This window comes from Loxodonta africana, chromosome 4 (assembly GCF_030014295.1).
Source record: "Loxodonta africana isolate mLoxAfr1 chromosome 4, mLoxAfr1.hap2, whole genome shotgun sequence".
Classification (NCBI taxonomy): domain Eukaryota; kingdom Metazoa; phylum Chordata; class Mammalia; order Proboscidea; family Elephantidae; genus Loxodonta; species Loxodonta africana.
This window is the reverse complement of record NC_087345.1, coordinates 137852383-137865269: the sequence shown is the minus strand read 5'-3', so window position 1 is coordinate 137865269 and position 12887 is coordinate 137852383. Positions and strand designations below refer to the sequence as shown.

Sequence of the window (12887 nt, the reverse complement as noted above, 5' to 3'; positions counted from 1 at the left end):
AGGCATCATCCAAGATCCCTCCAGGGGCTTTGGAGTGGGTGAGTGGGCACCTGGCTGGTAGGCTGCTTGTCTTCTGCAGACTCTGGAGAATGAGGTGAGACTCTGGAGCCTCATGTCCACACCCCCGCCCCCACCTCTGCAGCAGCAGCACATGCGCAGTCTGTGGCACAGAGTGGCTCAGCAAGTATCGGCTAGGCTGCTCCTTTGGAGCAGGTGGAGGTGACACTTTGGTTAATCAAGCTGCACCTGGGCCATTTGCGGGGGTGGGGGGACAAGCCTGCAGAAGAATCTGATATTAATGTGTTTTCCGGGGATACCAGGAGGCTCCAAGCCTGGACCTAGCCCTGGTGTCCTGACCTGTGGGGGCTAGTCCCAGTCTACTGGGTGGGGGCTGTGTCCTACCATATGAGAGCCACATCCTGCCCTGCTGGGGGAAGAGCACAGCATGCACACCCAGTGAGGGGCCCTCCAGGTGGGAAGGTGGGGCTAAGAGTGGCTGTCATTTCTATGCTCTGCTGCTCTGCCCTTCCAAGGACAGGCTCTGCCTGTCGTAGAACCTGGATGAGGAGCATGCTGGCCTTTTCCTGTGAGATGGTGCCTGACTCTGGAGCCATCCTTTACCCGCTGCTCTTTTCCAAAGATGCAGAGAGATATTTCAAGTCGTCTTTTATGGCTCTGGGACAGGAGAGCTCTGGAGACTCAGCATCAAAGTTGACCTTTTGCAAGTTTTCTGGCTCTTAGTGATTGAGGAGGAGAGAAGAGCCACAGGGATGTGGGAATGGAGGTACTAGTTCACCACCAGAGACACACAGCTCCTCGGGCTCTCCTGAGTCCAGGTTTTGTCAGGGCAGCCCTCTTGTTAGAACCACTACTAGGTTTCTCACCCATCCTTTATGCATTCCTCCCCTCATTCATTCTGTCTTAGGTGAGAAACCTAGACAGTGCTGCAGTAGCAAAAAATACTACACGTTGGTGACTTTAAAGAAAAAATTTACTTTCTCACAGTTCCGGAGGCTAAAAGTCTCAGAGTCTCAGCTGGGTCATTTTGTTCCGTGGCCTCTCTGATAGTCTCTGGTGTCTGTTGGTGATCCGACTGGTGTTCACATGGCATCTGTCTTCCCCCTGTGTGTGTAACTCTGTCTATTCTGCTCTTTTTAATGGACATCACTCAGAAGGGGTTAGGTTTAGGATCTACCCTACTCCAGTATGTGCTTATAAACACAATAAAAGAAAACCCATATTTCCATGTAGGGTCACATTCATAGGTACAGGGTATAAGACAAATATTTTGGGAGAACATCATTCAATCCATAACACATTGCTTCATTTAGATAGCTACTTATGCTGGGAAAGAAGACGAAAACAAAGATGAAACACAGTCTTTGCCCTGACATGTCTAGATTGCCTGACATAGTAAGACTATTTTGTATTAAAGGCGGGCATTTTTTTTTTTTATTAAACATATTGGAACCCCAGTGGCGCAGCGGTTCAGAACTCGGCTGCTAACTAAAAGGTCAGCAGTTCAAATCCACCAGCTGATCCTCGGAAACCCTATGGGGCAGTTCTACTCTGTCCTGTGGAGTTACTTTGAGTCAGAATCCACTCGATGGCAATGGGTTTGGTTTTGGTTATTAAACATATCTGAGGACCTAACTGAAATGTGCCTTTTGATGTTGTAAAAAGTGTTGTTTAAGGCCTTAAACCAAAAATATTCCCTGAAGTCTTCTTAAAACCAAACAATAGTTTAGCCCAACTAGTAAAAGATGTCTGCCCTGAGCATTGTGCTCTTTTAAGAGCTATTTATATGGGATCAAATTGACAACAGCAACTTGAAACATTAGGTAGGACCCTTAGAGGGCAGTGAGTTTATGTTAATGGAGGAGGAACAATTCAGAAAAGGAGGGTGAGAATGGTTGCATGACTCCAAGAATGTAATCAGTGTCACTGAATTATACATGTAGAAACTGTTGAATTAACGTATGTTCTCCTGTATTTTCTCAACAACAACAACAAAAACAAATTATTTAAAAAAAAAATGAGGAACTCTGAATGAGGATGTACTGGAAAGAAAGTGAGCAGCTGTCTCAGGTGCTCTGTTCTAAATATATTCCCTTAGGACCCTGCAGAGACCTCTATAGTGTCTTCCGACCGACCGTTCTGCCAGTAAACGTTTATGGAACTTTTACTCTGCTCAAGGTGCAGCACTGAGCTTGGCCTGTGAGGGCGCAGAAGGGAAGGGCATGGCCATTCCTGCTCAGGCAGAGGAGGGAATGTGAATGGAGTTCTCACTTCCTGCACATAAAGGCTCTGGCCTGCAGCCACGTGAGGATGCCGTAGAACTTCCAACTGGTTCATTCCAGTTAGAACCCCAAATGAGTATTTGCATTTCTAACAGGTTCCTTGCTCAGCATTTGCATTTCCACCCCAGATATACTGAATCAGAATCTGCATTTTAATAAAACCTCTAGGTGATTCTTACATATAACTTCCCGAGAACTTGTTAGAAAAGCAAATTCTCAGCAGGGAGCTTGTTAGAAATGCAAATTCTTAGCAGGAGTTCAAACCACAATGCAGCGGTTGGAAGTCCTGTGATATACTGTACTGCTAATCTCCGTTCTAGCTCTACCCCAGGTGAGGCCTGTTTGGCCTTGGCTGTAACTGGTGTTTTCAGAGTCAGGAGCAGTAGCAGCTGGCAGGGCCAGAAACCCTATTCAGGGATCTGGTTGGTCTGTGGTGGTAACACAGGGAGAGTAGCAAGAGCTCCCTGGGCATTTACCAGCCTTCCCCCCACCAGGCTGATGGGCCACCCCCAGGACCCCATGGAGCTGTGTCTGGATGGAATCACTGGCCTCATCTCTGCTTCCTAAACTTGGCTGCCTCTCCTTGGCCTGATGCTGCTCAGTGGGGACCCTGATCAGCTCATGCATGGGGGCCCAGGTGATGGATGGCTCATTTTGTGTCCTAGCTCTGTGGGCCTACGCTCCTGCCAAGGGCATGCCTAATCCAGCTCCTTTCTCCAGTGGGTCCTCAATAAATACTAATGGGCAGTGAGGACCACAGACTCAGGTTCACCAATGCCAGCCTCTACAGGTCCTTGTTCTCTCTTGATTTATAGCTGTCTCCTTAAATCATCCCCCAGGCCCCATGCTGGAACATAGGACCAGCCAACCTCTCTTCTTCACTGCAGGCTTTGTTGGACAGCTGAGAGCCAGAACCCCCGTTGAAGAGCCAGAGGAGGCCGTTAATCACTGTCCTGGCCATCCAGACCCAGGGAGCCACCACAGGGAAGAGCAAGAGGCCAAGGCAGAGGCGTGGAGCATGGGCAGGGTGCTGACCTGCAGGGACCAGGTGCCTGAGCGGCCCTCCCCTTGTCTATTAACTGTCTATTAGTATGCGGCAGTGACGTTGCAGCTAACAGTTTGATTTATGCCACCGTGGTTTTGCTTACAAATTAGAAGCTGCTATTGTGCTAAGTCGGCTTTAAAATCGATGCGGAGTAATTGCAGTACACGGGTAGTTGGACGACATTAACATGAGAAATGTCCTGTAGTCGTCATCCTTGGAACAAACACAACCAATTACAGTGAAATTCCGCGCCCTCTACCCCGCTAATTTGAATGTAGCTCGCCACCAAGCCCTCCCTGCACTCCTGGACTGAGACTTGTCACGGATGGATTTGTCAGGAGGCAGGCTGGGAACGATCATGTTGAAGTCCACAGAGATGTGGGGCAGGGACCTCGTTTGTTTCATTGCCTGTCCCAAACCCCCTGGCTTTTGTGGCATGTGTTCTAGTGTGAATCCAAAATGCAGTTTGCTGCTGTGATGCCTGGAGTAACAGCCATCAGAGCCTTAATGAGATTATGGTGACTCTGTGTGTGTGTGTGTGTGTGTGTGTATGTCTCAGTGTGTCTGCCTGCCTCCTTAGCAGTTCCTATCATCAGTTTCCTCACCTATAAAATGGGAAGAAGACTACTACTTATGACCCTGGTTTAAGTACTGAGTGAGAGAATGGAAGTACGAGTGTATTTTAAATGCTGAAGTTTAAAATCCACTGATGGTGGTGGCAGCAGTAGCTTGTTAGGAGAATGATTAGACTAAGGGGCTGACAGGCCCAGCCAGGCATCTGGGTGGTTCTCCATCTCGTCAGCACGCTGGGATCACAAAACAAAAAACAATAACTAAAAAAAGAAACCCCTGTTGCCATCGAGTCGATTCTGACTCATAGCGACCCTGCAGGATAGAGTAGAAGTGCCTCATGGGGTTTCCAAGGAGCGGCTGGTAGATTCAAACTGCCGACCTTTTTGGTTAGCAGCCGAGATCTTAACCACTGTGCGACCAGGGCTCCTGGGATCACATGATGAGTTAAAAAAAAAAAAACAAACTCCTGTTGGGCTCTACCTTCAGAAATTCTGATTTAATTGGTCTGGGGTGTGGCCTGGACACCTGGATTTTTGAAAACTTCCCAGGGGATTCTCATTGTAGCCAAGGTTGAAAACTACTACATAGTCTATTTCTCTACCTTAAGTTGGATCTGTGCATCTTTAGGTAGGACTCATGCTAGTCAGTGTTAAAGATCTTTGTAAAAAAAAAAAAAAAAAGTTGAATTGATTGTCAGGAAGTTCCTCCTTCCATCTACCTTGAGTTCCTACTGCTTCAAATTTGGCCTGCCCACTCCTCTTTGTATGGTAGGCATGAGGCAGCTTTGTCCTGGTTGGTAACATCTAGGTTCCCTTGGGACACTTGCTGACTTATAAATGGGACAGTGAGAGTTACCTACTCTGCTAGACACTGTGCTAGGCACCTTCACAAGCTGGTGAAGCAGAGTTCACATGTCAGAGGGAAGGATGCTTTAAAGTTCAACCAGTCTAGCCTGTGTTTTTACAGATGAGGAAGCTAAGACCCAGAGAAGGAAAGTGACTTGGCCAAGCAATCCCCGTCAGTTGGTGGCAGAAGTAGAACCCCAGGCCCGGGCTCTTGGCAGTCCTAGCTGGGAAAGTGGTCACTGGACCCTTTCTCCAGGGAGCTGTGCCCAGAGGGGGCAAAGAATTCTGGGCAGCCCCAGATCTCAGACAAGGCTGTGCATCTGCCCACTCCCAGACATGCACGGTGCCAGGATGGCCACGTGATGGGCTGGGGAAATGACAGCTGTCGGGGCTAGTTTGTCGTCAGTGCAGGCCCCCTGACAGATTCCGCAGTTCTGTCAGCTTCACTTCAGGAGTGCGCTTCCTGCTTGGTGAAAGCAGGACAAATCAGCCCACCCTGGGGTGGGGGTCGAGCAGAGTTATAGTCAAGGCTACAAGGAGGCCCGAGAGAATGGTACTGTCCTCTATGATGATCAGGACTTCAGAATTCCTTCAGGCATTCAGTCATTCACTCAGTCACTAAATGCGAGTATCACCTTTGAACCTGGCTCTGTGAGGAGCACAGAGGTTCTCTCAGGGAACATAGCCCTGCCCTCATGGAGCTCCCATTCTAGAGGGAAGAGACAGACAAGGGATCAGCCATTATAACGCTGTGATCAGAGCTGTGAAGGAGGCAAACACAGGAGCTAGAAGAACACTCAAGAGGGATACCCAGCCTAAAGTTGGGGACCTCTGGGAATGCTTTCATCCATACCTAAAGTACTTTGGTGACAAAAATGGTTTGCACTAGACCGTTAACCTAAAGGTTGGCATTCTAACCCACCCAGTGGCATTGTAGAAGAAAGGCCTGGCAATCTGCTTCTGTAAAGATTATAGCCAAGAAGACCCTGTGGAGCAGTCCTACTCTGTAACACATGGGGTCGCCATGAGTTGGAATTGACTTGGCAGCAGTGGGTTTTTGGTTTTGAGAATGCTTTCTTCCACACCCAAAGTGAGTGAAGGTGAGCGACTTCAGGTCACGTGTGGCTTTTTTTTCCTGGTGTCTCAGGGCCTCTGCCAGCCTCCAGGCTGGCCTCAGGAGCCTACCAGCGGAGGGGCCTGGAGCACTCACACTCTCACATGCACACACAGGTCAGCCAGTGCTGGGGTGTGGAGGTGGCTGGTCTGTCTGCACTTTTCTTAGGAGGGAGCACCACAGAGGTTAGAGGCCCTTGGAGGGAAGATCGTCTATCTTGAGATGATGGGAAAGATGACACACCCAAGATGGGTGCAGGAGTCACGTGTGTTGAGATGCGGAACTGGGGGCAGTTTTCAGGCAGCTGCGAACCAAGGCTGGGCCACGTGGGATGTTGGCCCCTTGTGGCATGCTCATGGGAAGATGAGCAATGTATCCCTGCTCATTGCCTGACTCATACTTGGTTCCGGAGCTTTAAAAGGGTGGGAAACAGCCCCCCTCCCCATTCCACAATAACAGGAAGACAGGGGCCAAGTAATTGGCTTAAGGCTGGGAAACAGAAAGGATTTTTTTTCAAATAGATGATACTCATTAGAGGGTCTGTGTCCAGGGCAACTCAGCCTTGGGCCACCAGCCTGAGTCCCAGGAAAGGCTGACAAGTTCTTTCTCAGCTGGAAGAACAAAGCCATGCCAAAGGGATCCAGGGGATAGCTCTTTTGTGCTTGTTTGACCTGCTGGCTGAAGCTGGGAGCCAGTTGAAGCCTGTTTTCCTTTCTTCTGATGCCGAAGGAAACCGCATAGGTCCCCTTGGTATCCTGAATCTGACTCAGGGCAGGAGAGGGTTGGAGTTGCTGTTTTGCCGGATGTCAGGATGTCCTTGGGAGGGAGTCACCAGAGCAGAATTGAAACCGGGGGGAGGTGGGACGGGGAAGGGGTGCTCTGCTGAGCTTTGGGAGGAGGGAATGGCAGTGGGAGGGCTGGTGGCAGGGCCAGAAGGGGAGGTTATTTTTCATTCCCAGAGTTATATGCACAGGGGGAGACTTCTTTAAAGGCCAGAGTTGGGAACCCGTCATTCTTGGTCTTTGGGCTTTGAAAGGAGGAACATTTCCAATTTGTGCTCAAGTTCAAGGAGAGAGGCCAGACTATTTCTTAGGGCCTGATCAGCTCTTGAAAGGTCAGAGTCACATCTCAGCAGCCTTAGGGGGGCCCACCCCTGCCTCCTCTGGCCAGGAAGGTCCGGAAGGGCTCATCTGGCCTGTTCCCCCCTGCCTCTGGGTAGGCGCTGGCTGCCGGGGAGGTGAGCGCTAATTCTCTTCTGGGAGACGGAGAGTCTCCCCGGGTGTGTTCAGATTTCAGGGTTCCCTCCTAGTATGTGACCTGAATCCTTTGAACATGCTCCAAGGTTTCCACACAGTAGCCTTGACTGTTGAGTGGTCTGTTTCCTCCCACATTGCTTAGTGAGATGCTGAGGTCTCGGGGGGGAGACCCAGGCCCTGTGACCCGTGTGGCTGGCGGAGGCAGAACTTGAATCCTAGTCCCCCAGGCCTCTGCCTATCGATTCTCTGAGCTCCCTGTAGATTCTCTGAGCTCGCTGTACCTCGCTGTATCTGGCCCTGTGTAAACCAACGATAAACACCACTGTGGGCAAATCCGAATGACTGTTCAGTGGTGAAAAATTAAATGCAAGAGCTGAAGCCAACAGTAATTTCCACAAACACAGGGAGACTAAGAGCCCCAGAACAGCACTAGAAGCTGTCTGCCATGCATGTGTCCTGGGGTTTTTTCTGAGGTGCATGTGTCCCCCAAGGATGTACAGCCTGGGCTGTTTGGGGCTGCTGGGCGGCTGGGGAAAGCTATTTCAGCTTCCTGGCAGTGGCTGGCCTCTGCGCAGCTTGGGGGCAGCCTTCCTTGTCCGTGATTCCCATTGCCTTTATACCCCTGCTCCCTTAGAACACTAAGGTCAGGCGCCTAAGGGACAGAGCTCTTTAGTGAGGAGAATCTCAGGTGAGGGTGAATTTGTACTGAAAAGTTAATGCTGCCAGTGGTCCCAGGGAGCCCTCAATACCTGTGACATTGGACAGGAAGGGTGTGGACCAGGGTTGTGCAACCAGCTGGCTGGATTGTGTACCAGGCCACCCCCACCTGTCACATCTCATGTCAGTTCCCACCACCTCTTCACTTGCCCCTGGGCTCCCGCTGGGCCACTTGTCCTTGTGTCAGACCTCTGTGAGCCTGGTGTCCTTGTGAGGCTCGGAGACAGAAGGGAGCCATGGATGGGCCCTCAGGTGCTTCGTAAACAGGGATGGTCATTCCCGCTGGTGTGGGCTGAGATGGTAAAAAGTGTGACTTCTACGAAGGTTATGTTAACGATATAACAACTAGCGTTCACATAGTGCTTTCGGTTCAGAAAACACCGTCGTATACATTTCTCATTTGATCTTCATGGCCCCTTTCAAGGGCAAAACAACAGCTAATATTTATTGAGTAATTACTATGTGTCAGGCACCGCACTAAATGCTTTACACACATTTAAAAAAACAATCCTCACAGCCACCCAGCAACACAGTACCAGTATAATCCCCATCGTATACGTGAGGAGTGTAAAGCTCCAAGATGTTGGGTAACAGGTAATAAGAGGGAGATCCAGGACTCCCACCAGGCAACGGGGTGCCAGTCTGTGCCCTTACCCTCCTCACTGTCCTGCTTGGTCGCTTTGTGAGGCAGATGCTCTCAGAAGGCACTCCCTGTTGGTGGGCAGGCAGGCCTGGACAGCAGTGAATCTGACTCTAGCACTGAGCTCTTGCTGCTCTTGGGCCTTGGGGCAGTGCCCTGGTCCCTGGGGGCAAAGCCACTCATCCTGGCATGAGTTGATGCCCAAGCAGCAGGTTTCTTGAAGAAAATTTGCCACAACCCACTTCCAGGACATACTCGTTTCCTGTGACTGTTGTAACAAATCACCACAACTTAGATGGCTTAAAACAACAGAAATTTTTTCCTCACAGCTCTGGAGGCCACAAGTCTGAAATCATGGTGTCAGCAGGGCCATGTTCCTTCCAGAGACTAGGAGAGAATCTGGTCCTTGTCTTTTTCTCAGTTTCTGGTGGCTGATAGTCAGCATTCCTTGGCTTGTGGCTGCATCACTGTAATCTCTGCCTGCATCTTCACATCACCTTCCCTGTGGGGCTGTCTAATCTCCCTCTGCCTCTCTCTTAAATAAGGGTACTTGTGACAGCCTTTAGGGCTCACCTGAGTAGTCCAGGATGACCGCATCATCTCAAGATCCTTAACTCAGTCACTGCAGCAAAGGCCTTTTTTCCAAATAAGGTGATATTCACAGGTTCCAGGGATAAGGACATGGGCATCTCTTTGGGGCACCATTCAGCCCATTACCCAGGGCATCTCTAGGTGTGGTGGGTTCAGGAGGCAGGAGTCATCCCATTTCAGACCCAGGGGTGATGGGGGCCAGGGATCTGTCCCCACCCTCCCAGCAAGGGGCAGCAGGTAGAGGCAGAAGGTGACTTCCCGCATGGGGTCTCATCTCCCAGTGGCATTGTGGCATGACCTTGAGTAGGCTCTGACTGTGAACTGCACTGGGCATGTAGCCTGGCTCTGCCTTCTTTCCCCTGTCTGTAAACTCTGGAACTTTGGGACCAGAGGCACTTCATCTGTAGGTTGTCTTGCTCTTGTGTTGGCCTCCAGACTAGCCTTCTCCCAACAAACACCATTTATTCCCTCTGCTTTTCACCTCTGCTGGTCAGACGCTTTCTCCTTACTTGTGGCCTAACTGCCTTCTGCAGCATTCCAGTCTGGGGCTCCCTAGCCAGGGTCTTTCCTAGGTCCTGTCTATGGCAGTTGAGGGCCATGCCCACCTGAACGCTCTGTATGCGGGGCTGGAAGGGGCTGGGGGTGCTTTGGGAGGTTGCCTCAGGGTGGAGTTGTGTGCTGTTGCCTTGCAGGGTTTTGCTGAACTCTGAGCAAGAGGGGAGCAGGCCTGCAGGTACCTCACTCCTGACAGGGGCTGCTCGGGCTGAATGTAGATGAAGCCCCTTCCCGGCCTCGCAGGTCCTGCCCAGCAGGCCTCCTCTCTGGAAGGCAGGCATCATGCCACCAGCTTTGGTTGCAGAGACATCATGGAACCTGCTGCTGTGTGGGATCAGTCGGTTCTGGCTCCCCTTGGCTGTAGGATTTTGCCGCTCTTGGTTGGGGAGGACCTGCGGCCTGGTCCCTGAGCGGGAGAACAAGAGCTTGACTGAGCAGTGGATCTTTTCTTTTGTTTCAGCTTATTCTCCATCTTTCCCTTCTGCTCCCATCACCTGTATGTTACTTCTCTCCATGAAACAGAAAGCCTGGTTGCTTATTAGGCCCCACATCACCTTGCAAAAGTGTCTCCACCACCTCCATGCTACCTGTCCCTCCCCAGGGTGGGCCTGCCCCAGAGCCCGGTTGGGCTTCGGTTGGAGATGCTGGGGAGGCTTGGCAGAGGTTGTAGGTATCACACATTGTCCAAGAGGATGAATATTTTTGAAGGTCAGGAGTCAAGTTTTAAAAGGGTCAATTCCCAGGCCTTCCTGGTGTTCTGCTTGGAAAGCAGATGAACGTATGTTTTCCCTGATGCTGAGTCCTGTCTCAAAGCCTCTCCGTCCCTGTGAGCCTGACTCACCTGTCCATATGTCATCACCTTTCCCCTCACCCCTCTCACTCTTGCAGAGTAGCACCCACCAGGGACCTTCCCATCATGCCCTGGAATTGAGTGTTCCTAGAGGACAAGAAATCACCTGTGCTTGCATCTGCAAGCGGTGGATGCCTACTGAATGCCTGTAAACACTTTGGGGTACAGCTTTCTCCAGTGGGAGTGGAACAGTGGTTCCTTAGCCCGTGGAGACTCTGCCTCACATCCTAGGGTTTTCCCCAGCCTGCCCTGGGAACCGAGGGGGAAAAAGTCCATCCTAGCCTGTCCTGCTAAATCCCCCAACTCTCTCCTTCCATCTCTGGCTCATCCCTGTTCTGTTTCATATTCAGCCATTGCTCCTGGTCCTCAGTACCGCCTAAGGAAGTACCAATTGGTCGAAAGCTTGCTTGACCCCTGACGGATGCCATGGGTCTTCCCAGATCTCTACCTGGAGACCCCATGCCAGTAGGAGCCCTGCGCTCCCCTCCCCGCCTGGAGGTGCAGAGCCTGGGGCTGAGGGGACGGGATGGGTGTGTGCGTGTACGCTATAAAGGGCTCAGCATGACCTACATAAACCTCCTGCCCGGGAAGTGAAGGATACCTCTAATTGGGAACAGTGCTTAGTCAAGAGAGTGCGTGCCTGGGTGTGTAAGCATTGTGGTTTTTTAAAAATAATTTTAATTTCTCGCCAGGGGATGCCGTGCATTCTTTCTCTCTGTGCCCTGTGGAGCCTGTTAACCCCGCAGGAGGCAGCAGCACAGCAGGTGGAGAAATAAGAGAAGCAAGGAGAGTGCAGGGAAGCAGGGCAGCCCCAGGGTCCCTGCTCTGTGACCTTGGCCAGGGACCTCCCCTCTTTGGGCCTCAGGATTCCCCCCAGTGCACTGACCCTTAGGATGCCTGTGGGCTGAAGATCCTGGCTCTGCCGCCACCGCTGCACCCACCAGACACGCTCCACCATGGGGAGTCGGTGAGGACAGCACTCCAGGGCCAGGCCTGGCTTTGGCCTTGGCTCTGATTGGGGTTCCTGGCATCAGCCCCACTTCACCAGGAGAGATGCCGTGGGAGGGGTCTCCTAGGGAGCTAGCCAAATCCAGGCACTGCAACCTGCCATGCCAGGCCCCCCTAAGAGGTCAGAGTAAAGGCCAGAGCTGGTGGGGGTGGAGTGGTGGAAATTCACGTGGAATTGGCCCACCGGGTGCCAGGGCGGCAGATGTTCACTTTGGAGCTGGAATGGGGTTCGCTCCAGGCCGTGGGCAGGCGGCACTTTCAGATGATCTCCCAGCTCGGGTTTCTTGTTGGCTCTGGGCAGGGCCTTTCACTTTGGGGGCCGTCTGGCCTCCAAGATTCCTCCCACCACTGCCTTTTCACCCGCTGTCGCGTGCTGTGCCCAGCCAGCAGAGTTGGCTGCTCCACCCCCGGCAGTGCAAGCTCCCTGAGCCTGGGGCTGGCTCTCAGGCCAGGGCCCTTCTCCCCTCACTCTAGAAGCATCCTGCTCACTTTGAATGCAGCAGTACAATTATGTGTGCCCTCAGAGGGGCCAGGGGTCTGTAGGACCTCAGCAACAGCTCCTCCAGAAGTCACTTCTGTCTGGTCTTGAGGGTATTCTCAGATCTTTATTTTTGGTTCAATTTCTTATGGGCCTGAGAATGGCTAGCTTTGAAAGTGAAATAAATTCTTTGGCATAGAATTTTTAGCTACCTAGATGCTTTATCTGTCACCCATCTGTCAGTTTGTTGTACTGTGGTGGCTTGAGTGTTGCTGTGATGTTGGGAGCTATGCATCAGTATTTCAGATGTCATCAGGGTCACCTATCGTGGACAGATTTCAGTGGAGCTCCTAGACTGACAGACTAGGAAGAAAGACCTAGTGATTTAGTTCTGAAAATGAGCCAATGAAAGCAGTCTGGATCACAATGAATATTGTCTGATATAGTGCTGAAAGATGAGCCCCTATGGTTGGAAGGCACTCAGAATACACAGTGGTCCCAACAACGGACTTAAGCATACCAGTTACCATGAAGATAGTGCAGACCAGGCACTGTTTCGTTCTGTTGTACATGGATTGCCAAGAGTTGGAGCTGACTCAGTGGGCAGCTAATGACAACAGTGCAACAAAGTACCTGTGTAAAATGGTAAGTTCTGGGAGATTTGTGTGGTCCTCTCTCAAAATATTTTCCTTCCTGATGCCCAGCTTCCATTATAAGACCTTTCTTTTTACCATGAGATTTATTTATTTTTTTTAAGACCTACCCAGTAACAGAGGATATGAAGACAGTTTAATTATTTCATCAAGAGACAAGTAAGAGGGGATAAGGTTAGGATGCAGCAAGAAGGTTACCGAAACCCAGAAGCATGTCACCTGCCCCAATGCTTTCCTCTCCCACCCTCTCCTCCCTGCTGTT

General features: G+C 51.1%; 1 protein-coding gene and 1 pseudogene across 4 annotated transcripts in view; both read left to right on the top strand.

The window, feature by feature from the left end:
• The window catches only part of TSPAN9 (tetraspanin 9), a 283540-nt gene that overhangs the window by 168288 nt on the left and 102365 nt on the right, over window positions 1-12887 (top strand). The gene's annotated exons all lie outside the window — the stretch shown is intronic.
• The window catches only part of LOC104845961 (NEDD8 ultimate buster 1-like), a 42715-nt pseudogene that overhangs the window by 17749 nt on the left and 12079 nt on the right, over window positions 1-12887 (top strand).